This window comes from Rhinopithecus roxellana, chromosome 21, assembly GCF_007565055.1.
Source record: "Rhinopithecus roxellana isolate Shanxi Qingling chromosome 21, ASM756505v1, whole genome shotgun sequence".
Lineage (NCBI taxonomy): Eukaryota > Metazoa > Chordata > Mammalia > Primates > Cercopithecidae > Rhinopithecus > Rhinopithecus roxellana.
The window spans coordinates 65,349,179-65,375,751 of record NC_044569.1 but is presented as its reverse complement, the minus strand read 5'-3'; positions in this window follow the sequence as shown (position 1 = coordinate 65,375,751).

The following is a 26,573-nucleotide window of genomic DNA, read 5'->3' as shown; positions in this document are numbered from 1 at the left end:
TAATATAATCTTAAACGTTTGAAATATATGTATATATGTATATGTGTATGTGTATATATATACACCACATTTACTTTATCCACTCGTTGATTGATGGCCATTTCGGCTGGTTCCATATTTTTGCAATTGCAAATTGTGCTGCTATAAACATGCATGTGCAAGTATCTTTTTCGTATAATAAATTCTTTTCCTCTGGGTACATACCCAGTAATGGCATTGCTCGATCAAGCAGTAGAATATGTTGGTATAATGTCTTCATGGTTTATAGGAGGAAAATGGTTAAGCAGTAGATCATGCATTCATTCTTTCTTATTACTGAAGGATCCATCCTTGAAAAAACAGTGTCAGGTGTCTTGGTGTTAATGATAGATCCTCTGGCTAGCAGATTAATGATATTTAAAGTGAGATAGTATCTGTCTATGAAGAGCCTTTAACAGAATATTTCTGGTCTAGTATTTTTTATGATAAAGTAGCCTAGACTCTGTATTTATAGGTCATGGCTGCCTGAAAAAATGTTGCATTAGCTATGTAACTATTTTGGTAGAAACTGGGTTCATTTCAGTGTTGTGTTAGCTCTTTTCTGAATAAGTAATGTATTACAGGCTTCTGATGTTATTCTGTGCTGAAGAATATCCAATGTATGATAAAGGATTTGCGTGATGTATTGACTTTTATGTACCTTTTCCTGCTTTACCTATGCCTAGAAACCATTTGTATTCTTGACATTTTTTGTAAAGCTTCATATCAGATGAGATCTCCGATTCATGTGAATCTGATTTGACAATTCAAATCTTTTGTGTTGTCCCAATGATGTGATTCGGCTCTTCTACTTCTTTACTAATTCCTTTGCATTTTAATATGTACTAAAATTATATTGCAAATAGACAGCATACCTCCTTTGAAGAATAATATAATTTGTTATTCTACTGGAGATGAAAGTAAACAAAATACATATATGTGTGTATCTGTGTGTGTGTCTATATGTAATGGATATATGTAAAATAACATGTTTAAAATTTGATTTTCAGATTGTATTCGTATAAATTGCCATCTGAATTAGCTTGTCAATAATTTATAATTACCAGAGGCGTTGGCAGAAGATTAAAATAATCTCCATACTTGTTATATTGGTGAGGTAGTGTTGGATAATTTATAGCCTTATATACTATGCATATTCAAAGGAGCTCTTTGCCAACAATTAGTTGGCTTTATTTCTGTGGGTCTGTTTCCAGACTGTTCTGTTGATCTATGCATCTGTCCTTTAACTGATACCATGCCGTTTCAATTCATGTCGCTTTATGGAAATTCTTGAAATTAGGTAGTATTAGTGCTCAGACTTTGTTTGCCTTTTTCAAAATGGTTTTGGCTATTCAAGTTCATTTTCTTTTCAATACTCGTATTGGAATCTATAAAATTGCCTGCTATAAGATAAAAGTCTGAAGGAGGCTATAACCTTCCTTATACCTCTAGCCTTCAGGTGCTTCACAATGTCTGTACTATGTCTGCCTTTACCAATTCATCAGCTGTCACAGCTGAATTCCTTCACTGATGTTTGGTAGCATTGCTCCAGGTCAATGTTAATGTACTTCTTTCCCGGCAGACTCCTCCACATCCTGAGATTTGGGGTTAGTAGCTTGCTTGGTGACCTCAGCTCTTTGATGGGTTCAAGAGAAGTTATAAACTTTTAGTAGGTATGTCTTATTTCCTGGTGTAAGTTTGGCAATGAAGGAATTTAGTGTGAAGAGGGTCTCTAGGTTTTTACATCGCTTGTTGGAAACCAGGAGCCTTATTTATTTTTTAACCATTTATTTTGATCAGTTAATTGAGTGAGAAGTTAGTCTTTAATTGTGGATGTATCTATTTCTCGTAACTTTAAACAATGTTTTGTTTCTTATATTATAGGATCTGTTATTTGGTGCATAAATATTTAGGATTGCTATGTCTGTTTTTAATTTATCCTTATTATTTTGAAATGTCCGTGTCCTTTTTAAAAAAATAATTGAATCTTAGTTGTTTTATATTAATACAGGTGTTCCAGCTTTCTTAGGCTTACTATTTTTGTAGTACCTCTTCTTCTATCTTTATAGTGAAGCCATGCTTTAAATCCAGCCTGGCAATCTGTAGGTTTTAACCTATTTTTGAATGGAATGAATTAATATTTAATGTTACTGCTTTTTTTTCATTTTTTTATTATTTTATTATTATACTTTAACTTATAGGGTACATGGGCATAACGTGCAGGTTTGTTACATATGTATACTTGTGCCATGTTGGTGTGCTGCACCCGTCAACTCGTCAGCACCCATCAATTCGTCATTTATATCAGGTATAACTCCCAATGCAATCCCTCCCCCCTTCCCCCCTCCCCATGATAGACCCCGGTGTGTGATGTTCCCCTTCCCGAGTCCAAGTGATCTCATTATTCAGTTCCCACCTATGAGTGAGAACATGCGGTGTTTGGTTTTCTGTTCTTGTGATAGTTTGCTGAGAATGATGGTTTCCAGCTGCATCCATGTCCCTACAAAGGATGCAAACTCATCCTTTTTTATGGCTGCATAGTATTCCATGGTGTATATGTGCCACATTTTCTTAATCCAATCTGTCACAGATGGACATGTGGGTTGATTCCAAGTCTTTGCTATTGTGAATAGTGCCACAAAAAAACATACGTGTGCATGTGTCTTTATAGTAGCATGATTTATAATCCTTTGGGTATATACCCAGTAGTGGGATGGCTGGGTCATATGGATCATCTAGTTCTAGATCCTTGAGGAATTGCCAGTACTCTTTTCCATAATGGTTGAACTAGTTTACAATCCCACCAACAGTGTAAAAGTGTTCCTATTTCTCCACATCCTCTCCAACACCTGTTGTTTCCTGACTTTTGAATGATTGCCATTCTAACTGGTGTGAGATGGTATCTCATTGTGGTTTTGATTTGCATTTCTCTGATGGCGAGTGATGATGAGCATTTTTTCATGTGTCTGTTGGCTGTATTAATGTCTTCTTTTGAGAAATGTCTGTTCATATCCTTTGCCCACTTTTTGATGGGGTTGTTTGTTTTTTTCTTGTAAATTTGTTTGAGTTCTTTGTAGGTTCTGGATATCAGCCCTTTTTCAGATGAGGAGATTGCAAAAATTTTCTCCCATTCTGTAGGTTGCCTGTTCACTCTGATGGTAGTTTCTTTTGCTGTGCAGAAGCTCTTTAGTTTAATGAGATCCCATTTGTCAATTTTTGCTTTTGCTGCCGTTGCTTTTGGTGTTTTAGACATGAAGTCCTTGGCCATGCCTATGTCCTAAATGGTACTACCTAGGTTTTCTTCTAGGGTTTTTATGGTATTACGTCTAACATTTAAGTCTCTAATCCATCTTGAATTAATTTTCGTATAAGGAGTAAAGAAAGGATCCAGTTTCAGCTTTCTACTTATGGCTAGCCAATTTTCCCAGCACCATTTATTAAATAGGGAATCCTTTCCCCATTTCTTGTTTCTCTCAGGTTTGTCAAAGATCAGATGGCTGTGAATGTGTGGTATTATTTCTGAGGACTCTGTTCTGTTCCATTGGTCTATATCTCTGTTTTGGTACCAGTACCATGCTGTTTTGGTTACTGTAGCCTTGTAGTATAGTTTGAAGTCAGGTAGCATGATGCCTCCAGCTTTGTCCTTTTGACTTAGGATTGTCTTGGCAATGCGGGCTCTTTTTTGGTTCCATATGAACTTTAAAGCAGTTTTTTCCAATTCTGTGAAGAAACTCATTGGTAGCTTGATGGGGATGGCATTGAATCTATAAATAACCTTGGGCAGTATGGCCATTTTCACGATATTGATTCTTCCTATCCATGAGCATGGTATGTTCTTCCATTTGTTTGTGTCCTCTTTGATTTCACTGAGCAGTGGTTTGTAGTTCTCCTTGAAGAGGTCCTTTACATCCCTTATAAGTTGGATTCCTAGATATTTTATTATCTTTGAAGCAATTGTGAATGGAAGTTCATTCGTGATTTGGCTCTCTGTTTGTCTGTTACTGGTATATAAGAATGCTTGTGATTTTTGCACATTAATTTTGTATCCTGAGACTTTGCTGAAGTTGCTTATCAGCTTAAGGAGATTTTGGGCTGAGACGATGGGGTTTTCTAAATATACAATCATGTCATCTGCAAACAGAGACAACTTGACTTCTTCTTTTCCTAACTGAATACCCTTGATTTCTTTCTCTTGCCTGATTGCCCTAGCCAGAACTTCCAACACTATGTTGAATAGGAGTGGTGAGAGAGGGCATCCCTGTCTTGTGCCAGTTTTCAAAGGGAATTTTTCCAGTTTTTGCCCATTCAGTATGATATTGGCTGTGGGTTTGTCATAAATAGCTCTTATTATTTTGAGGTGCGTTCCATCAATACCGAATTTATTGAGCGTTTTTAGCATGAAGGGCTGTTGAATTTTGTCAAAAGCCTTTTCTGCATCTATTGAGATAATCATGTGGTTCTTGTCTTTGGTTGTGTTTATATGCTGGATTACGTTTATTGATTTGCGAATGTTGAACCAGCCTTGCATCCCAGGGGTGAAGCCCACTTGATCATGGTGGATAAGCTTTTTGATGTGCTGCTGAATCCGGTTTGCCAGTATTTTATTGAGGATTTTTGCATCAATGTTCTTCAGGGATATTGGTCTAAAATTCTCCTTTTTTGTTGTGTCTCTGCCAGGCTTTGGTATCAGGATGATGTTGGCCTCATACAATGAGTTAGGGAGGATTCCCTTTTTTTCTATTGATTGGAATAGTTTGAGAAGGAATGGTACCAGCTCCTCCTTGTACCTCTGGTAGAATTCAGCTGTGAATCCATCTGGTCCTGGACTTTTTTTGGTTGGTAGGCTATTAATGATTGCCCCAATTTCAGAGCCTGCTATTGGTCTAGTTAGGGATTCAACTTCTTCCTGGTTTAGAATTGGAAGAGTGTAAGTGTCCAGGAAATTATCCATTTCTTCTAGATTTTCTAGTTGATTTGCGTTGAGGTGTTTATAGTATTCTCTGATGGTAGTTTGTATTTCTGTGGGGTCAGTGGTGATATCCCCTTTATCATTTTTTATTGCGTCTCTTTGATTCTTCTCTCTTTTCTTCTTTATTAGTCTTGCTAGCGGTCTGCCAATTTTTTTGATCTTTTCAAAAAAACAACTCCTGGATTCATTGATTTTTTTGGAGGGTTTTTTGTGTCTCTATCTCCTTCAGTTCTGCTCTGATCTTAGTTGTTTCTTGCCTTCTGCTAGCTTTTGAATGTGTTTGCTCTTGCCTCTCTAGTTCTTTTAATTGTGATGTTAGAGTGTCAATTTTAGATCTTTCCTGCTTTCTCTTGTGGGCATTTAGTGCTATAAATTTCCCTCTACACACTGCTTTAAATGTGTCCCAGAGATTCTGGTATGTTGTATCTTTGTTCTCATTGGTTTCAAAGAACATCTTTATTTCTGCCTTCATTTCGTTATGTACCCAGTAGTCATTCAGGAGCAGGTTGTTCAGTTTCCATGTAGTTGAGCGGTTTTGATTGAGTTTCTTAGTCCTGAGTTCTAGTTTGATTGCACTGTGGTCTGAGAGAGAGTTTGTTATAATTTCTGTTCTTTTACATTTGCTGAGGAGTGCTTTACTTCCAATTATGTGGTCAATTTTGGAATAAGTGCGATGTGGTGCTGAGAAGAATGTATATTCTGTTGATTTGGGGTGGAGAGTTCTATAGATGTCTATTAGGTCCGCTTGGTGCAGAGATGAGTTCAATTCCTGCATATCCTTGTTAACTTTCTGTCTCGTTGATCTGTCTAATGTTGACAGTGGAGTGTTGAAGTCTCCCATTATTATTGTATGGGAGTCTAAGTCTCTTTGTAAGTCTCTAAGGACTTGCTTTATGAATCTGGGTGCTCCTATATTGGGTGCATATATATTTAGGAGAGTTAGCTCTTCCTGTTGAATTGATCCCTTTACCATTATATAATGGCCTTCTTTGTCTCTTTTCATCTTTGATGGTTTAAAGTCTGTTTTATCAGAGACTAGGATTGCAACCCCTGCTTCTTTTTGTTTTCCATTTGCTTGGTAGATCTTCCTCCATCCCTTTATTTTGAGCCTATGTATGTCTCTGCATGTGAGATGGGTCTCCTGAATACAGCAGACTGATGGGTCTTGACTCTTTATCCAGTTTGCCAGTCTGTGTCTTTTAATTGGAGCATTTAGTCCATTTACATTTAAGGTTAACATTGTTATGTGTGAACTTGATCCAGCCATTATGATATTAACTGGTGATTTTGCTCGTTAGTTGATGCAATTTCTTCCTAGCCTCGATGGTCTTTACATTTGGCATGTTTTTGCGATGGCTGGTACCGGTTGTTCCTTTCCATGTTTAGGGCTTCCTTCATGGTCTCTTGTAAGGCAGGCCTGGTGGTGACAAAATCTCTAAGCATTTGCTTATCTGTAAAGGATTTTATTTCTCCTTCACTTATGAAACTTAGTTTGGCTGGATATGAAATTCTGGGTTTAAAATTCTTTTCTTTAAGAACGTTGAATATTGGCCCCCACTCTCTTCTGGCTTGGAGAGTTTCTGCCGAGAGATCTGCTGTTAGTCTCATGGGCTTCCCTTTGTGGGTAACCCGACCTTTCTCTCTGGCTGCCCTTAAGATTTTTTCCTTCATTTCAACTTTGGTCAATCTGGCAATTATGTGTCTTGGAGTTGCTCTTCTGGAGGAGTATCTTTGTGGCGTTCTCTGTATTTTCTGAATTTGAATGTTGGCCTGCCCTACTAGGTTGGGGAAGTTCTCCTGGATGATATCCTGAAGAGTGTTTTCCAACTTGGTTCCATTTCCCCCTCACTTTCAGGCACCCCAATCAGACGTAGATTTGGTCTTTTTACATAATCCCATACTTCTTGCGGGCTTTGTTCATTTCTTTTTCTTCCTTTTTCTTTTGGTTTCTCTTCTTGCTTCGTTTCATTCATTTGATCCTCAATCGCTGATACTCTTTCTTCCAGTTGATCGAGTCAGTTACTGAAGCTTGTGCATTTGTCACGTATTTCTCGTGTCATGGTTTTCGTCTCTGTCATTTCGTTTATGACCTTCTCTGCATTAATTAGTCTAGCTGTCAATTCTTCCACTTTTTTTTCAAGATTTTTAGTTTCTTTGCGCTGGGTACGTAATTCCTCCTTTAGCTCTGAGAAGTTTGATGGACTGAAGCCTTCTTCTCTCCTCTCGTCAAAGTCATTCTCTGACCAGCTTCAATCCGTTGCTGGCGATGGGCTGTGCTCCTTTGCAGGGGGAGATGCACTCTTATTTTTTGAAATTCCAGCTTTTCTGCCCTGCTTTTCCCCCATCTTTTTGGTTTTATCTGCCTCTGGTCTTTGATGATGGTGATGTACTGATGGGGTTTTGGTGTAGGTGTCTTTCCTGTTTGATAGTTTTCCTTCTAACAGTCAGGACCCTCAGCTGCAGGTCTGTTGGAGATTGCTTGAAGTCCACTCCAGACCCTGTTTGCCTGGGTATCAGCAGCAGAGGTTGCAGAAGATAGAATATTGCTGAACATCGAGTGTACCTGTCTGATTCTTCCTTTGGAAGCTTCCTGTCAGGGGTGTACTCCACCCTGTGAGGTGTGGGGTGTCAGACTGCCCCTAGTGGGGGATGTCTCCCAGTTAGGCTACTCAGGGGTCAGGGACCCACTTGAGCAGGCTTCTGTCCCTTCTCAGATCTCAACCTCCATGTGGGGAGATCCACTGCTCTCTTCAAAGCTGTCAGACAGAGTCGTTTCCGTCTGCAGAGGTTTCTGCTGCTTTTGTTGTTGTTGTTGTTTAGCTGTGCCCTGGCCCCAGAGGTGGAGTCTACAGAGACAGGCAGGTTTCCTTAAGCTGCTGTGAGCTCCACCCAGTTCGAGCTTCCCAGCGGCTTTGTTTACCTACTTAAGCCTCAGCAATGGCAGGTGCCCTTCCCCCAGCCTCGCTGCTGCCTTGCAGTTAGATCGCCGCAGACTGCTGTGCTAGCAATGAGGGAGGCTCCGTGGGCGTGGGACCCTCCCGGCCAGGTGTGGGATACAATCTCCTTTTGTGCCCGTTTGCTCAAAGCGCAGTATTGGGTTGGGAGTCACCTGATTTTCCAGGTGTTGTGTGTCTCAGTTCCCCTGGCTAGGAAAAGGGACTCCCTTCCCCCTTGCGCTTCCCAGGTGAGGCGATGCCTCACCCTGCTTCAGCTCTCGCTGGTCGGGCTGCAGCAGCTGACCAGCACCGATTGTCCAGCACTCCCTAATGAGATGACCCCAGTACCACAGTTGAAAATGCAGAAATCATCGGTGTTCTGTGTCGCTCACGCTGGGAGTTGGAGACTGGAGCTGTTCCTATTTGGCCATCTTGCTCTGCCCCTCCCTAATGTTATTGCTATTGTTGGATTGATGTTTACCATGTTTTCTTAGATTTGTTTTTTTTTTTTTTGTCTTCTCTTTTTCTGTGTGGTTTTTTTTAGGGAGTCGTTGTTATTTGAATGTATTTTTAGTGGTCCATTTCAATTATTCTACTACACTTTTTGATTATAAAATTTGTAGTTGTTTGCTCTAGGGATTATAATACATGTCCTAAATTTATCACAGTATACCTAGAGTTAAGATTGTACTTCTTCATCTAAGCTGTAAGCTTTAAGAAATGTGTAATGCTATGGTTATATTTATCCACATAGTGTGTTGTAACTATGTGGGTGAATATATAATGTATATTTAAATTAAGGTAAGAAAAATATAATGTTTTCTATTTATTGCATATTTTTTATTCTTTTCATCTAGTGGTACTCCTCTTTAGCCTGAATAATTTCTTTTTCTCTTTGCATCTTTGCAAGTAAGAAATTCTTTTTTTTCTCTCTCTCTCTTTATTTTATTTTATTTTATTTTATTTTATTTTAATTTTTATTATACTTTAAGTTCTAGGGTACATGTGCGTAACGTGCAGGTTTGTTACATATGCATACTTATGCCATGTTGGTGTGCTGCACCCATCAACTTGTCAGCACCCATCAATTCATCATTTATATCATGTATAACTCCCAAATGCAATCCCTCCCTCCTCCCCCCTCCCCATGATAGGCCCCAGTGTGTGATGTTCCCCTTTCCGAGTCCAAGTGATCTCATTGTTCAGTTCCCACCTATGAGTGACAACATGCAGTGTTTGGTTTTCTGTTCTTGTGATAGTTTGCTAAGAATGATGGTTTCCAGCTGCATCCATGTCCCTACAAAGGACGCAAACTCATCCATTTTTATGGCTGCATAGTATTCCATGGTGTATATGTGCCACATTTTCTTAATCCAGTCTGTCACAGATGGACATTTGGGTTGATTCCAAGTCTTTGCTATTGTGAATAGTGCCGCAATAAACATATGTGTGCATGTGTCTCTGTAGTAGAATAATTTATAATCCTTTGGGTATATACCCAGTAGTGGGATGGCTGCGTCATATGGTACATTTAATACTAGATCCTTGAGGAATTGCCATACTGTTTTCCATAATGGTTGAACTAGTTTACAGTCCCACCAACAGTGTAAAAGTGTTCCTATTTCTCCACATCCTCTCCAACACCTGTTCTTTCCTGACTTTTGAATGATTGCCATTCTAACTGGTGTGAGATGGTATCTCATTGTGGTTTTGATTTGCATTTCTCTGATGGTGAGTGATGATGAGCATTTTTTCATGTGTCTGTTGGCTGTATGAATGTCCTCTTTTGAGAAATGTCTGTTCACATCCTTTGCCCACTTTTTGATGGGGTTGTTTGTTTTTCTCTTGTAAATTTGTTTGAGTTCTTTGTAGGTTCTGGATATTAGCCCTTTGTCAGATGAGTAGGTTGCAAAAATTTTCTCCCATTCTGTAGGTTGCCTGTTCACTCTGATGGTAGTTTCTTTGGCTGTGCAGAAGCTCTTTAGTTTAATTAGATCCCATTTGTCAATTTTGGCTTTTGCTGCCGTTGCTTTTGGTGTTTTAGACATGAAGTCCTTGCCCATGCCTATGTCCTGAATGGTACTACCTAGATTTTCTTCTAGGGTTTTAATGGTATTAGGTCTAACATTTAAGTCTCTAATCCATCTTGAATTAATCTTCGTATAAGGGGTAAGGAAAGGATCCAGTTTCAGCTTTCTACTTATGGCTAGCCAATTTTCCCAGCACCATTTATTAAATAGGGAATCCTTTCCCCATTTCTTGTTTCTCTCAGGTTTGTCAAAGATCAGATGGCTGTGGATGTGTGGTATTATTTCTGAGGACTCTGTTCTGTTCCATTGGTCTATATCTCTGTTTTGATACCAGTACCATGCTGTTTTGGTTACTGTAGCCTTGTAGTATAGTTTGAAGTCAGGTAGTGTGATGCCTCCAGCTTTGTCCTTTTGACTTAGGATTGTCTTGGCAATGCGGGCTCTTTTTTGGTTCCATATGAACTTTAAAGCCGTTTTTTCCAATTCTGTGAAGAAACTCATTGGTAGCTTGATGGGGATGGCATTGAATCTATAAATAACCTTGGGCAGTATGGCCATTTTCACGATATTGATTCTTCCTATCCATGAGCATGGAATGTTCTTCCATTTGTTTGTGTCCTCTTTGATTTTACTGAACAGTGGTTTGTAGTTCTCCTTGAAGAGGTCCTTGACATCCCTTGTAAGTTGGATTCCTAGGTATTTTATTCTCTTTGAAGCTATTGTGAATGGAAGTTCATTCCTGATTTGGCTCTCTGCTTGTCTGTTACTGGTGTATAAGAATGCTCGTGATTTTTGCACATTAATTTTGTATCCTGAGACTTTGCTGAAGTTGCTTATCAGCTTAAGGAGATTTTGGGCTGAGATGATGGGGTTTTCTAAATATACAATCATGTCATCTGCAAACAGAGACAACTTGACTTCTTCTTTTCCTAACTGGATACCCTTGATTTCTTTCTCTTGCCTGATTGCCCTACCCAGAACTTCCAACACTATGTTGAATAGGAGTGGTGAGAGAGGGCATCCCTGTCTTGTGCCAGTTTTCAAAGGGAATTTTTCCAGTTTTTGCCCATTCAGTATGATATTAGCTGTGGGTTTGTCATAAATAGCTCTTATTATTTTGAGGTACATTCCATCAATACCGAATTTATTGAGCGTTTTTAGCATGAAGGGCTGTTGAATTTTGTCAAAACCCTTTTCTGCATCTATTGAGATAATCATGTGGTTCTTGTCTTTGGTTGTGTTTATATGCTGGATTACGTTTATTGATTTGTGAATGTTGAACCAGCCTTGCATCCCAGGGATGCAGCCCACTTGATCATGGTGGATAAGCTTTTTGATGTGCTGCTGAATCCGGTTTGCCAGTATTTTATTGAGAATTTTTGCATCGATGTTCATCAGGGATATTGGTCTAAAATTCTCTTTTTTTGTTGTGTCTCTGCCAGGCTTTGGTATCAAGATGATGTTGGCCTCATAAAATGAGTTAGGGAGGATTCCCTCTTTTTCTATTGATTGGAATAGTTTGAGAAGGAATGGTACCAGCTCCTCCTTGTACCTCTGGTAGAATTCAGCTGTGAATCCATCTGGTCCTGGACTTTTTTTGGTGGGTAGGCTATTAATTGTTACCTCAATTTCACAGCCTGCTATTGGTCTATTCAGGGATTCAACTTCTTCCTGGTTTAGTCTTGGGAGAGTGTAAGTGTCCAGGAAATTATCCATTTCTTCTAGATTTTCTAGTTGATTTGCGTAGAGGCGTTTATAGTATTCTCTGATGGTTGTTTGTATTTCTGTGCGGTCGGTGGTGATATCCCCTTTATCATTTTTTATTGCGTCTATTTGATTCCTCTCTCTTTTCTTCTTTATTAGTCTTGCTAGCGGTCTGTCAATTTTGTTGATCTTTTCAAAAAACCAACTCCTGGATTCATTGATTTTTTGGAGGGTTTTTTGTGTCTCTATCTCCTTCAGTTCTGCTCTGATCTTAGTTATTTCTTGCCTTCTGCTAGCTTTTGAATGTGTTTGCTCTTGCCTCTCTCGTTCTTTTAATTGTGATGTTAGAGTGTCAATTTTAGATCTTTCCAGCTTTCCCTTGTGGGCATTTAGTGCTATAAATTTCCCTCTACACACTGCTTTAAATGTGTCCCAGAGATTCTGGTATGTTGTATCTTTGTTCTCATTGGTTTCAAAGAACATCTTTATTTCTGCTTTCATTTCGTTATGTACCCAGTAGTCATTCAGGAGCAGGTTGTTCAGTTTCCATGTAGTTGAGCGGTTTTGGTTGAGTTTCTTAGGCCTGAGTTCTAGTTTGATTGCACTGTGGTCTGAGAGACAGTTTGTTATAATTTCTGTTCTTTTACATTTGCTGAGGAGTGCTTTACTTCCAATTATGTGGTCAATTTTGGAATAAGTGCGATGTGGTGCTGAGAAGAATGTATATTCTGTTGATTTGGGGTGGAGAGTTCTATAGATGTCTATTAGGTCTGCTTGGTGCAGAGATGAGTTCAATTCCTGCATATCCTTGTTAACTTTCTGTCTCGTTGATCTGTCTAATGTTGACAGTGGAGTGTTGAAGTCTCCCATTATTATTGTATGGGAGTCTAAGTCTCTTTGTAAGTCTCTAAGGACTTGCTTTATGAATCTGGGTGCTCCTATATTGGGTGCATATATATTTAGGAGAGTTAGCTCTTCCCGTTGAATTGATCCCTTTACCATTATATAATGGCCTTCTTTGTCTCTTTTCATCTTTGATGGTTTAAAGTCTGTTTTATCAGAGACTAGGATTGCAACCCCTGCTTCTTTTTGTTTTCCATTTGCTTGGTAGATCTTCCTCCATCCCTTTATTTTGAGCCTATGTATGTCTCTGCATGTGAGATGGGTCTCCTGAATACAGCAGACTGATGGGTCTTGACTCTTTATCCAGTTTGCCAGTCTGTGTCTTTTAATTGGAGCATTTAGTCCATTTACATTTAAGGTTAACATTGTTATGTGTGAACTTGATCCAGCCATTATGATATTAACTGGTGATTTTGCTCGTTAGTTGATGCAATTTCTTCCTAGCCTCGATGGTCTTTACATTTGGCATGTTTTTACAATGGCTGGTACCGGTTGTTCCTTTCCATGTTTAGGGCTTCCTTCATGGTCTCTTGTAAGGCAGGCCTGGTGGTGACAAAATCTCTAAGCATTTGCTTATCTGTAAAGGATTTTATTTCTCCTTCACTTATGAAACTTAGTTTGGCTGGATATGAAATTCTGGGTTTAAAATTCTTTTCTTTAAGAACGTTGAATATTGGCCCCCACTCTCTTCTGGCTTGGAGAGTTTCTGCCGAGAGATCTGCTGTTAGTCTCATGGGCTTCCCTTTGTGGGTAACCCGACCTTTCTCTCTGGCTGCCCTTAAGATTTTTTCCTTCATTTCAACTTTGGTCAATCTGGCAATTATGTGTCTTGGAGTTGCTCTTCTGGAGGAGTATCTTTGTGGCGTTCTCTGTATTTCCTGAATTTGAATGTTGGCCTGCCCTACTAGGTTGGGGAAGTTCTCCTGGATGATATCCTGAAGAGTGTTTTCCAACTTGGTTCCATTTCCCCCTCACTTTCAGGCACCCCAATCAGACGTAGATTTGGTCTTTTTACATAATCCCATACTTCTTGCAGGCTTTGTTCATTTCTTTTTCTTCTTTTTTCTTTTGGTTTGTCTTCTCACTTCATTTCATCCATTTGATCCTCAATCGCTGATACTCTTTCTTCCAGTTGATCTACTCGGTTACTGAAGCCTGTGCATTTGTCACGTATTTCTCGTGTCATGGTTTTCATCTCTTTCCTTTCGTTTATGACCTTCTCTGCATTAATTAGTCTAGCTGTCAATTCTTCCACTCTTTTTTCAAGATTTTTAGTTTCTTTGCGCTGGGTACGTAATTCCTGCTCTAGCTCTGAGAAGTTTGATGGACTGAAGCCTTCTTGTCTCATCTCGTCAAAGTCATTCTCTGACCATCTTTGATCCGTTGCTGGCGATGGGCTGCATTCCTTTGCACGGGGAGATGCGCTCTTATTTTTTGAATTTCCAGCTTTTCTGCCCTGCTCTTTCCCCATCTTTGTGGTTTTATCTGTCTCTGATCTTTGATGATGGTGACGTACTGATGGGGTTTTGGTATAGGTGTCCTTCCTGTTTGATAGTTTTCCTTCTGATAGTCAGTACCCTCAGCTATAGGTCTGTTGGAGATTGCTTGAGGTCCTCTCCCGACCCTGTTTGCCTGGGTATCAGCAGCAGAGGTTGCAGAAGATAGAATATTGCCGAACAGCGTGTGTACCTGTCTGATTCTTCCTTTGGAAGCTTCCTCTCAGGGGTGTACTCCACCCTGTGAGGTGTGGGGTGTCACACTGCCCCTAGTGGGGGATGTCTCCCAGCTAGGCTACTCAGGGGTCAGGGACCCACCTGAGCAGGCAGTCTGTCCGTTCTCAGGTCTCAACCTCCCCGTTGGGAGATCCACGGCTCTCCCCAAAGCTGTCAGACAGAGTCGTTCGCGTCTGCACAGGCCCCCACTGCTTCCCCTGTTGGTCTTCAGCTGTGCGCTGTCCCCAGAGGTGGAGTCTACAGAGACAAGCAGGCTTCCTTGAGCTGCTGTGAGCTCCACCCTGTTCGAGCTTCCCAGCGGCTTTGTTTACCTACTTAAGCTTCAGCAATGGCGGGCGCCCCTCCGCCAGCCTCACTGCTGCCTTGCGGATAGATCGCCGTAGACTGCTGTGTTAGCAATGAGGGAGGCTCCGTGGGCGTGGGACCCTCCCAGCCAGGTGTGGGATATATTCTCCTGGTGTGCCTGTTTGCTTAAAGCGCAGTATTGGGGTGGGAGTTACCTGATTTTCCAGGTGTTGTGTGTCTCAGTTCCCCTGGCTAGGAAAAGGGATTCCCTTCCTCCTTGTGCTTCCAGGTGAGGCGATGCCTTGCCCTGCTTCAGCTCTCACTGGTCAGGCTGCAGCAGCTGACCAGCACCGATTTTCCGGCACTCCCTAGTGAGATGACCCCAGTACCTCAGTTGAAAATGCAGACATCACCGGTCTTCTGTGTCGCTCGCGCTGGGAGTTGGAGATTGGAGCTGTTCCTATTCGGCCATCTTGCTCCCCCCCCAGGAAATTCTTTTTGTTTTTATATTTCTGGAATGTCATGATTTCACTCTCATTTTTGAAGAATATCTTTGCTGGACATAGAATTTTAGGTGGCAATTTATGTATTTCTTTTAGCACTGTAAGGATATTCATTGTCTTCTGGATTCCTCTTTTTCTGAAGGTAAGTCAGCTGCCATTCATGTCATTCCTCTGTATGTAATGTGTCTTTGTTTTTTCTGGCTGCTTGCAGTTTGACTGTGGTATGCTTGAGTATGTTTTTCTTCACTGATCTTCAGATTTAAGTTTTAGTTTTCAATATATTTGAAGCGTTTTCCACCCTTATTGTATATTTGAAACATTTTCCACCCTTATTTCCTCAAATATTTTTTGTACCTCATTCTCTCTCTTCTCCTTTTGTGACTTCGATTATTCTTTGTTAGGCTGCTCTATTGTCCCACATGTCACTGAGGCTCCATTCTTTTTCTATGTTCTTCAGATTAGATAGTTTTTACTGATCTGTGTCTTCCATCTCCAGTCCTCTTCTAATCCCATCCACTGAGGTTTAAATTTTCATATATCGTACCATTGAAGTCTAAAATCTCCATTTTTATAGTTTTTATTTTTCTGTTGAAATTTCCCATCTTTTCATTCTATATTTTATTTTGTTTCTGAACATAATTATAATAAAATAGCTGATCTATATCTTGATATATTTGTGTTTTTCAATTGGTTCCTGATGATTGACATCTCACTTGACTGTGGATCATATTTTTTTCTGTTTCGCTTGTTTAAGAATTTTGTTTATAAATAAAATATTGTTTATAAAACGTTCTGGAGACAAAGTTCTGCTGTCTTTCTCTAAAGAATGTTTATAATTGTTCTATCACGATTAATCTGGCTCAACTCAAACTCTCGATACCATCTCCCTTACAGTTAGTTGGTAGTAGCTAAAATCTGTCTTTAAGACTTTTTTAAGCTTAAAAAGAGTTGCTTTTAAACTTTTACTTTCTGCTGAACACCTGGAAGTCTTAAGTATTTCTAGATCAGGGATCAGTTAAGAGTTTGGACAGATTTTAAATGCAGATTTTTGAACTTCCCCACACTGTGCTGTTTTCTCCTGGGGTTTTTTCCACATCTTCTGGATACTCTTGACATTCCTGAATCCATGCCTGGAAGACAGATTTCTGCTGAAGGTCCAGACATCCCACCTTGTGTGGAGGTGGACCCCTCCCAGGTGAAAAGTTGCATAAATTCTGACCTACAGAGTTGACTCTCTTCTGGGTTCTTTCTGCTCTGACTACTTATTTTCTCTATTTTGTTCAGAGTTTGTAATTTTATCTGTAGTCCGTTGTGTTAGTCCATTATAAGCTGCTCTGCCATTACTAGAAGAACTTCACTTTTAAGGAAATAAAACTTGTTATTAATTCTAAAAATAGAGTTTCCTAGTAGAAAAGTTGGACAATTTAGAAAAAAAAAGAAAAAGAATTTGTAATCCAATGACCCAGAAATAACCATTATTAACATCTTGAAATACATTATATGTTATTACAATTTTTTTTCTCCCATCTTCTAATACCTATATGCTGATACACACAAAGTTGGTATATATATATCTTGTTTTGTATTTCCCTTTTTTTCATTTGTCATATCATAAACATCTCAATTTAATTGGGCATATTTTGGGACAAAAGTTTTGAAAATGAAATAATATGCTCTCATTTGGGTGTACATAATTTATCTAAATATTATTGTTAACTACTTAGATTGATGCCAGTTTTTATTGTGTTAAATAAGGCTGTGGAACACTTCCTATATATTAATCTTTTGTTGTATGTCAGATTATTTCATTAGGATTGATTTCCATAAATAAGGGCATTACATCTCAGCATTAAGATGTAAAGATTCCTGTTAATTCTGATTGTTTATCAGAAAGTTTTCTCTTTTTTTTTTTTTTTTTTTTGCTTTTATTTTGTTGTTGTTTTTGTTAACCAGTTTACACTTAAATTGCTTGTGTATGAGGTATGCCTCACCACAGCTTCTATATGTACATGTGCTATTGTAAAATACTTCCAATTTCATTTGGGGAAAGGGATAGCTCACTGCAGGTTTAACTTGCCTTACCAGTGAGGTTGAACACTAAATATGTTTATTGGCCACCCATAATTATTTTCTGAACTATTTATGTGCTTTACCAACTTTTCTAGTTGAGACCCCTCCTTAGTGACTTCTAAAAGCTCTTTATGTCTTATTTACTAACACCTACTACATGGCAGACATTGGATGATAGAAACTGTGGTAAACAAAATCACATGTAGCTTCTGCCTTCTGAATCTTATAATCTTTTAATCTTTTGCCTGTACTCATTAACTTTTGTTAAAAATATTTTTTATCAAAATAGCCTGTAAATCAAGTAACATGGAAGTACTGTTTTCCTCAGCACTCCTTGCTCAGGGGCACATTCTTTTGGTGCTTATTCCTGTGGTTGAAGAAGTCATTCTTATTCTTCTCTTTTTTAAGACTTAGAAACACTAGATAAGATCTAAGCACCTCTAAAATGAAAAGTTCAGATGCAGATCAATTGTACTAATGCTTTCTTTACCCCTTATCACTGTTTCAGATTTATACAATTTTTAGTCTTTCTCTTAGTTACTTTTGTAACTTAAAATAAGAGACTAAAACCTATTTTTGTTACATGAAATTTTAGAAATATCTTCCTATTTTGCAATTAGAGGAATTACTCTTTCTTCTTTCTCCATTTATGTCTCATACCAACATAAAATGAATTATACCTTCTCTAAACTCAAATGTTTAAAATTGTGCCATGTTTTCTTTGCTTTTTTGTTAAAAAAAATACACTAAATAGCTTTCTGATTCTTAATTACAACTGTAAAGTATTCTATTGAAAGGATATATTATAACGAATGCCCTATACATAAACATTTACCTTGTTTACAGTCTTTTGCTCTTATAAGGTTAAAATATTACCAGTTTTGGATAAAAGTGATGAAATATTGGTAATATATATAACAACCTAATATAAAATTGCTGTTTTTATATTTCCAGATATTTAATTTTGATAAATATTGCCAAAATTTTCTACATAAACCTGGTACATTTGTGTTATTATGAGCAGTTTATGAAGGAATCCATTTTTTCTTAGATTTGCTAATATTTGCTTGTTCAACTTTGGAGTTTTGCCAATTTGAAAGATGAAAAAATAGGATCTACTATTAGTTATGATTTACATTTCTATTACTATGAGTGATGTTGAGTATCCTTTCATACTTTATAGACCATTTTAACTTCTGTTTGGTGGGTGAGCTGTATTCATATCCTTGAACACTTTTTCTATTAGATTTCTGGATTTTTTTCATGTTAATTTTTTATGAGGTTTGTAGTTATTAAAAAATTCTAATCTCATAGCTGATAGGAGTTGCAAATATTTTCCCAGCTTGTTAATCATCTTTCAGTGTTTGACATTTGCTTTTTAATTTACTTCTTAAATTTTTTTTAACCACAGAACTTTTTGATTTCCATATATCTAAAATTTTCTATCTTTTCCTTCATAGCTCTACATTTTAAATAACAGTTAGGTGGTCTTCTTTCTTCAAGATCATGAAATAATGACTCTAGATTTTTTTGCTAATACTTCTGTAGTATTGCATTAACACTAAAATCTTTGATCTTGGTTTATTGTGGTATGAAGTGTGGTTTCAAGTTTGTGTGTTTCCAGATGGCCACCCAGTTTTGTCAACATAATTTTTAAACATATATATCCTTATGTACTGATTTGACAATTAAGTTACATAAATATATTTGGGTTTATTTCTCGACTTTTCATTCTTTTCCATTGGTCTGTCCATTCATGTAACAGTAAGAGAGTTTTTACTATCAAAATGTGTATTTTAATATCTGGCAATGCCAGTGACTCTTATATCTCTTATATTTTTAAAAGATTTTCTGGCTATTCTTGCTTTTTAGGTGGTCCATATGAACTTTGAGTTGTATTATGTGGTCACAAGTGGAAAGAAACCTTTTGGTATTTTCACTGGGTTCACGTTGAACTTCACTTGACTTATTTAAGATATTGAGTCTTAAATAAATAGTAATTTCACTTCTAGTTGTTTAATTTCATTTCCGTATCCATCATGAGAATTTGAGCTATTTTCAAAAATATCGTCTTGAATCTTCCTTGTTAAGTATATTTACTGGAGTTAAAATTTTTATTGTAGGGGCGGAGCAAGATGGCCGAATAGGAACAGCTCCAGTCTCCAACTCCCAGCGCGAGCGACACAGAAGACCGGTGATTTCTGCATTTTCAACTGAGGTACTGGGGTCATCTCACTAGGGAGTGCCGGACAATCGGTGCTGGTCAGCTGCTGCAGCCTGACCAGCGAGAGCTGAAGCAGGGCGAGGCATCGCCTCACCTGGAAGCGCAAGGGGGAAGGGGATCCGTTTTCCTAGCCAGGGGAACTGAGACACACAACACCTGGAAAATCGGGTAACTCCCACCCCAATACTGCGCTGTAAGCATACAGGCACACCAGGAGAATATATCCCAATCCTGGCCGGGAGAGTCCCACGCCCACGAAGCCTCCCTCACTGCTAACACAGCAGTCTGCCGCGATCTATCGGCAAGGCAGCAGCGAGGCTGGGGGAGGGGCGCCCGCCATTGCTGAGGCTTAAGTAGGTAAACAAAGCCGCTGGGAAGCTCGAACTGGGTGGAGCTCACAGCAGCTCAAGGAAGCCTGCCTGTCTCTGTAGTCTCCACCTCTGGGGACAGCGCACAGCTGAAGACCAACAGGGGAAGTAGCGGGAGCCAGTGCAGACGCGAACGACTCTGTCTGACAGCTTTGGGGAAAGCCGTGGATCTCCCAACGCGGAGGTTGAGATCTGAGAACGGACAGACTGCCTGCTCAGGTGTATCTCTGACCCCTGAGTAGCCTAGCTGGGAGAAATCCCCCACTAGGGGCAGTCTGACACCCCACACCTCACAGGGTGGAGTACACCCCTGAGAGGAAACTTCCAAAGGAAGAATCAGACAGGTACACTCGCTGTTCAGCAATATTCTATCTTCGGCAACCTCTGCTGCTGATACCCAGGCAAACAGGGTCTGAAGTGGACCTCAAGCAATCTCCAACAGACCAACAGACAGTCCTTCTGACTGTCAGAAGGAAAACTATCAAACAGGAAGGACACCTATACCAAAACCCCATCAGTACGTCACCACCATCAAAGACCAGAGACAGATAAAACCACAAAGATGGGGAAGAAGCAGGGCAGAAAAGCTGGAAATTCAAAAAATAAGAGCGCATCTACCCCTGCGAAGGAGCGCAGCCCATCGCCAGCAATGGATCAAAGCTGGTCAGAGAATGACTTGGACGAGAGGAGAGAAGAAGGCTTCAGTCCATCAAACTTATCAGAGCTAAAGGAGGAATTACGTACCCAGCACAAAGAAACTAAAAATCTTGAAAAAGGAGTGGAAGAATTGACAGCTAGACTAATTAATGCAGAGAAGATCATAAACGAAATGACAGAGATGAAAACCATGACACGAGAATTACGTGACAAATGCACAAGCTTCAGTAACCGACTCGATCAACTGGAAGAAAGAGTATCAGCGATTGAAGATCTAATGAATGAAATGAAGCGAGAAGAGAAACCAAAAGAAAAAAGAAGAAAAAGAAATGAGCAAAGCCTGCAAGAAGTATGGGATTACGTAAAAACACCAAATCTACGTCTGATTGGGGTGACTGAAAGTGAAGGGGAAAATGGAACCAAGTTGGAAAACACTCTTCAGGATATCATCCAGGAGAACTTCCCCAACCTAGTAGGGCAGGACAACATTCAAATTCAGGAAATACAGAGAACGCCACAAAGATACTCCTCCAGAAGAGCAACTCCAAGACACATAATTGCCAGATTGACCAAAGTTGAAATGAAGGAAAAAATCTTAAGGGCAGCCAGAGAGAAAGGTCGGGTAACCCACAAAGGGAAGCCCATCAGACTAACAGCAGATCTCTCGGCAGAAACTCTACAAGCCAGAAGAGAGTGGGGGCCAATATTCAACGTTCTTAAAGAAAAGAATTTTAAACCCAGAATTTCATATCCAGCCAAATTAAGTTTCATAAGTGAAGGAGAAATAAAATCCTTTACAGATAAGCAAATGCTTACAGATTTTGTCACCACCAGGCCTGCCTTACAAGAGACCCTGAAGGAAGCCCTAAACATGGAAAGGAACAACCGGTACCAGCCATCGCAAAAACATGCCAAAATGTAAAGACCATCGAGGCTAGGAAGAAACTGCATCAACTAACGAGCAAAATAACCAGTTAATATCATAATGGCAGGATCAAGTTCACACATAACAATATTAACCTTAAATGTTAATGGACTAAATGCTCCAATTAAAAGACACAGACTGGCAAACTGGATAAAGAGTCAAGACCCATCAGTCTGCTGTATTCAGGAGACCCATCTCACATGCAGAGACATACATAGGCTCAAAATAAAGGGATGGAGGAAGATCTACCAAGCAAATGGAGAACAAAAAAAAAGCAGGGGTTGCAATCCTTGTCTCTGATAAAACAGACTTTAAACCATCAAAGATGAAAAGAGACAAAGAAGGCCATTACATAATGGTAAAGGGATCAATTCAACAGGAAGAGCTAACTCTCCTAAATATATATGCACCCAATACAGGAGCACCCAGATTCATAAAGCAAGTCCTTAGAGACTTACAAAGAGACTTAGACTCCCATACAATAATAATGGGAGACTTCAACACTCCGCTGTCAACATTAGACAGATCAACGAGACAGAAAGTTAACAAGGATATCCAGGAATTGAACTCATCTCTGCACCAAGCAGGACCTAATAGACATCTATAGAACTCTCCACCCCAAATCAACAGAATATACATTCTTCTCAGCACCACATCGCACTTATTCCAAAATTGACCACATAATTGGAAGTAAAGCACTCCTCAGCAAATGTAAAAGAACAGAAATTATAACAAACTGTCTCTCAGACCACAGTGCAATCAAACTAGAACTCAGGACTAAGAAACTCAATCAAAACCGCTCAACTACATGGAAACTGAACAACCTGCTCCTGAATGACTACTGGGTACATAACGAAATGAAAGCGGAAATAAAGATGTTCTTTGAAACCAATGAGAACAAAGATACAACATACCAGAATCTCTGGGACACATTTAAAGCAGTGTGTAGAGGGAAATTTATAGCACTAAATGCCCACAAGAGAAAGCAGGAAAGATCTAAAATTGACACTCTAACATCACAATTAAAAGAACTAGAGAGGCAAGAGCAAACACATTCAAAAGCTAGCAGAAGGCAAGAAATAACTAAGATCAGAGCCGAACTGAAGGAGATAGAGACACAAAAAACCCTCCAAAAAATCAATGAATCCAGGAGTTGGTTTTTTGAAAAGATCAACAAAATTGACAGACCGCTAGCAAGGCTAATAAAGAAGAAAAGAGAGAGGAATCTAATAGACGCAATAAAAAATGATAAAGGGGATATCACCACTGACCCCACAGAAATACAAACTACCATCAGAGAATACTATAAACGCCTCTACGCAAATCAACTAGAAAATCTAGAAGAAATGGATAAATTCCTGGACACTTACACTCTCCCAAGGCTAAACCAGGAAGAAGTTGAATCCCTGAATAGACCAATAGTAGGCTCTGAAATTGAGGCAACAATTAATAGCCTACCCACCAAAAAAAGTCCAGGACCAGATGGATTCACAGCTGAATTCTACCAGAGGTACAAGGAGGAGCTGGTACCATTCCTTCTGAAACTATTCCAATCAATAGAACAAGAGGGAATCCTCCCTAACTCATTTTATGAGGCCAACATCATCTTGATACCAAAGCCTGGCAGAGACACATCAAAAAAAGAGAATTTTAGACCAATATCCCTGATGAACATTGATGCAAAAATTCTCAATAAAATACTGGCAAACCGGATTCAGCAGCACATCAAAAAGCTTATCCACCATGATCAAGTGGGCTTCATCCCTGGGATGCAAGGCTGGTTCAACATTCGCAAATCAATAAACGTAATCCAGCATATAAACAGAACCAAAGACAAGAACCACATGATTGTCTCAATAGATGCAGAAAAGGGTTTTGACAAAATTCAACAGCCCTTCATGCTAAAAACGCTCAATAAATTCGGTATTGATGGAACGTACCTCAAAATAATAAGAGCTATTTATGACAAACCCACAGCTAATATCATACTGAATGGGCAAAAACTGGAAAAATTCCCTTTGAAAACTGGCACAAGACAGGGATGCCCTCTCTCACCACTCCTATTCAACATAGTGTTGGAAGTTCTGGGTAGGGCAATCAGGCAAGAGAAAGAAATCAAGGGTATCCAGTTAGGAAAAGAAGAAGTCAAATTGTCCCTGTTTGCAGATGACATGATTGTATATTTAGAAAACCCCATCGTCTCAGCCCAAAATCTCCTTAAGCTGATAAGCAACTTCAGCAAAGTCTCAGGATACAAAATTAATGTGCAAAAATCACAAGCATTCTTATACACCAGTAACAGACAAGCAGAGAGCCAAATCAGGAATGAACTTCCATTCACAATTGCTTCAAAGAGAATAAAATACCTAGGAATCCAGCTTACAAGGGATGTAAAGGACCTCTTCAAGGAGAACTACAAACCACTGCTCAGTGAAATAAAAGAGGACACAAACAAATGGAAGAACATACCATGCTCATGGATAGGAAGAATCAATATCGTGAAAATGGCCATACTGCCCAAGGTTATTTATAGATTCAATGCCATCCCCATCAAGCTACCAATGAGTTTCTTCACAGAATTGGAAAAAACTGCTTTAAAGTTCATATGGAACCAAAAAAGGGCCCGCATTGCCAAGACAATCCTAAGTCAAAAGGACAAAGCTGGAGGCGTCACGCTACCTGACTTCAAACTATACTACAAGGCTACAGTAACCAAAACAGCATGGTACTGGTACCAAAACAGAGATATAGATCAATGGAACAGAACAGAGTCCTCAGAAATAATACCACACATCTACAGCCATCTGATCTTTGACAAACCTGAGAGAAACAAGAAATGGGGAAAGGATTCCCTATTTAATAAATGGTGCTGGGAAAATTGGCTAGCCATAAGTAGAAAGCTGAAACTGGATCCTTTCCTAACCCCTTATACGAAGATTAATTCAAGATGGATTAGAGACTTAAATGTTAGACCTAATACCATAAAAACCCTAGAAGAAAATCTAGGTAGTACCCTTCAGGACATAGGCATGGGCAAGGACTTCATGTCTAAAACACCAAAAGCAACGGCAGCAAAAGCAAAAATTGACAAATGGGATCTAATTAAACTAAAGAGCTTTTGCACAGCAAAAGAAACTACCATCAGAGTGAACAGGCAACCTACAGAATGGGAGAAAATTTTTGCAACCTACTCATCTGACAAAGGGCTAATATCCAGAATCTACAAAGAACTCAAACAAATATACGCGAAAAAAACAAACAACCCCATCAAAAAGTGGGGAAAGGATATGAACAGACATTTCTCAAAAGAAGATATTCATACAGCCAACAGACACATGAAAAAATGCTCATCATCACTCGCCATCAGAGAAATGCAAATCAAAACCACAATGAGATACCATCTCACACCAGTTAGAATGGCAATCATTAAGAAGTCAGGAAACAACAGGTGTTGGAGAGGATGTGGAGAAATAGGAACACTTTTACACTGTTGGTGGGATTGTAAACTAGTTCAACCATTATGGAAAACAGTATGGCAATTCCTCAAGGATCTAGAACTAGATGTACCATATGACCCAGCCATCCCACTACTGGGTATATACCCAAAGGATTACAAATTATTCTACTACAAAGACACATGTACACGTATGTTTATTGCAGCACTATTCACAATAGCAAAGACTTGGAATCAACCCAAATGTCCATCTGTGACAGACTGGATTAAGAAAATGTGGCACATATACACCATGGAATACTATGCAGCCATAAAAAAGGATGAGTTTGCGTCCTTTGTAGGGACATGGATGCAGCTGGAAACCATCATCCTTAGCAAACTATCACAAGAACAGAAAACCAAACACCGCATGTTCTCACTCATAGGTGGGAACTGAACAATGAGATCACTTGGACTCGGGAAGGGGAACATCACGCACTGGGGCCTATCATGGGGAGGGGGGAGGGGGGAGGAGGGAGGGCTTGCATTGGGGAGTTATACAAGATATAAATGATGAATTGATGGGTGCTGACGAGTTGATGGGTGCAGCACACCAACATGGCATAAGTATACATATGTAACAAACCTGCACGTTATGCACATGTACCCTAGAACTTAAAGTATAATAAAAAAAAAAAAAAATTTTTATTGTAATGCTATCTTCTATTTTATCTTCCTTTTTAATTATATCTTATTTAGTTCTTTAAATTAATTTTATACTTTATTATCTATCTTACTACTTTTACTCACTGTGTGGAGTTTCATCTTTCTACAAAGATGATAGGATTGATTGTGTATTGGAAGGGTTGGGGAAGGAGAAAAAAACTTGAGTAAAATTAATTTTCTTGTTAAAAGCATTGGCAAAATCTCCAGTGGAATGTTAAATAGTTGTGATGAAAGAGTGATATGTGTATTTAGTAAATTATCCACTGAATTGTGTTAAATGTCTTTTTTTTTTTTTTTTTTTTTTTTTTTGTATCTAGAGAGAGATGATCATGAGAATTTTCCCCTCAGGAACATTTCTCTGACCTATTAATATAATTAACTTTAGATGTCTGACACCAAGTTTATTCATATATTTTTAGAATAAACTCCAGTCAGTTGTTACCTTTTAAGTTGATGTTGACTTTGGCTTGATATACTCAGGATTTTTTTTTAATGTTAATATTTGTAAATGAGGTTAATCTATAGTTGTCTTTTTAAATGAAATATTTGTTGGCTTTTATTATCAATATTATATTCATTTTATAAAACAATTGGGATGCTTTCTTTCTTTCTGAGTCCTGAACCCAGTTATATAGCACTGGAATTATTTACTGTCTAATTTCTATTGAAACTACCCAGTGAGATCCCCCAGCTTGGTGCTTTGTTACTCTTAGCTCTTAATTTCTTCTGTGCTAACGAAAGTATAACATACTAAGTTTCACTGAATCGTGTTTTCCTGGAAAACTATTCATTTTATATAGGTCTTTACAGTAAGTTGCCTAGAGTCATCTGAAGTAGTCTTGTAATTTTAAATGTTTCTGTTCTTACGATTACTTTCTCTTGCTCTTTTATTTTTTCTCTTGAATAAATTAGCTAGTGACAAATCTACTTTATGGATCATTTTCAAAAACACCATTCATTCAGTCATTCATTTCTGCTATGTCATCAATTTATGAATGTATCCTAATTTCTTATTCTTCTTTTTTTTTTTTGGCGTGTTTGTATTATTATTTTTTTTTATTTTCTGACTCTGAGCCAGATGCTTACTGC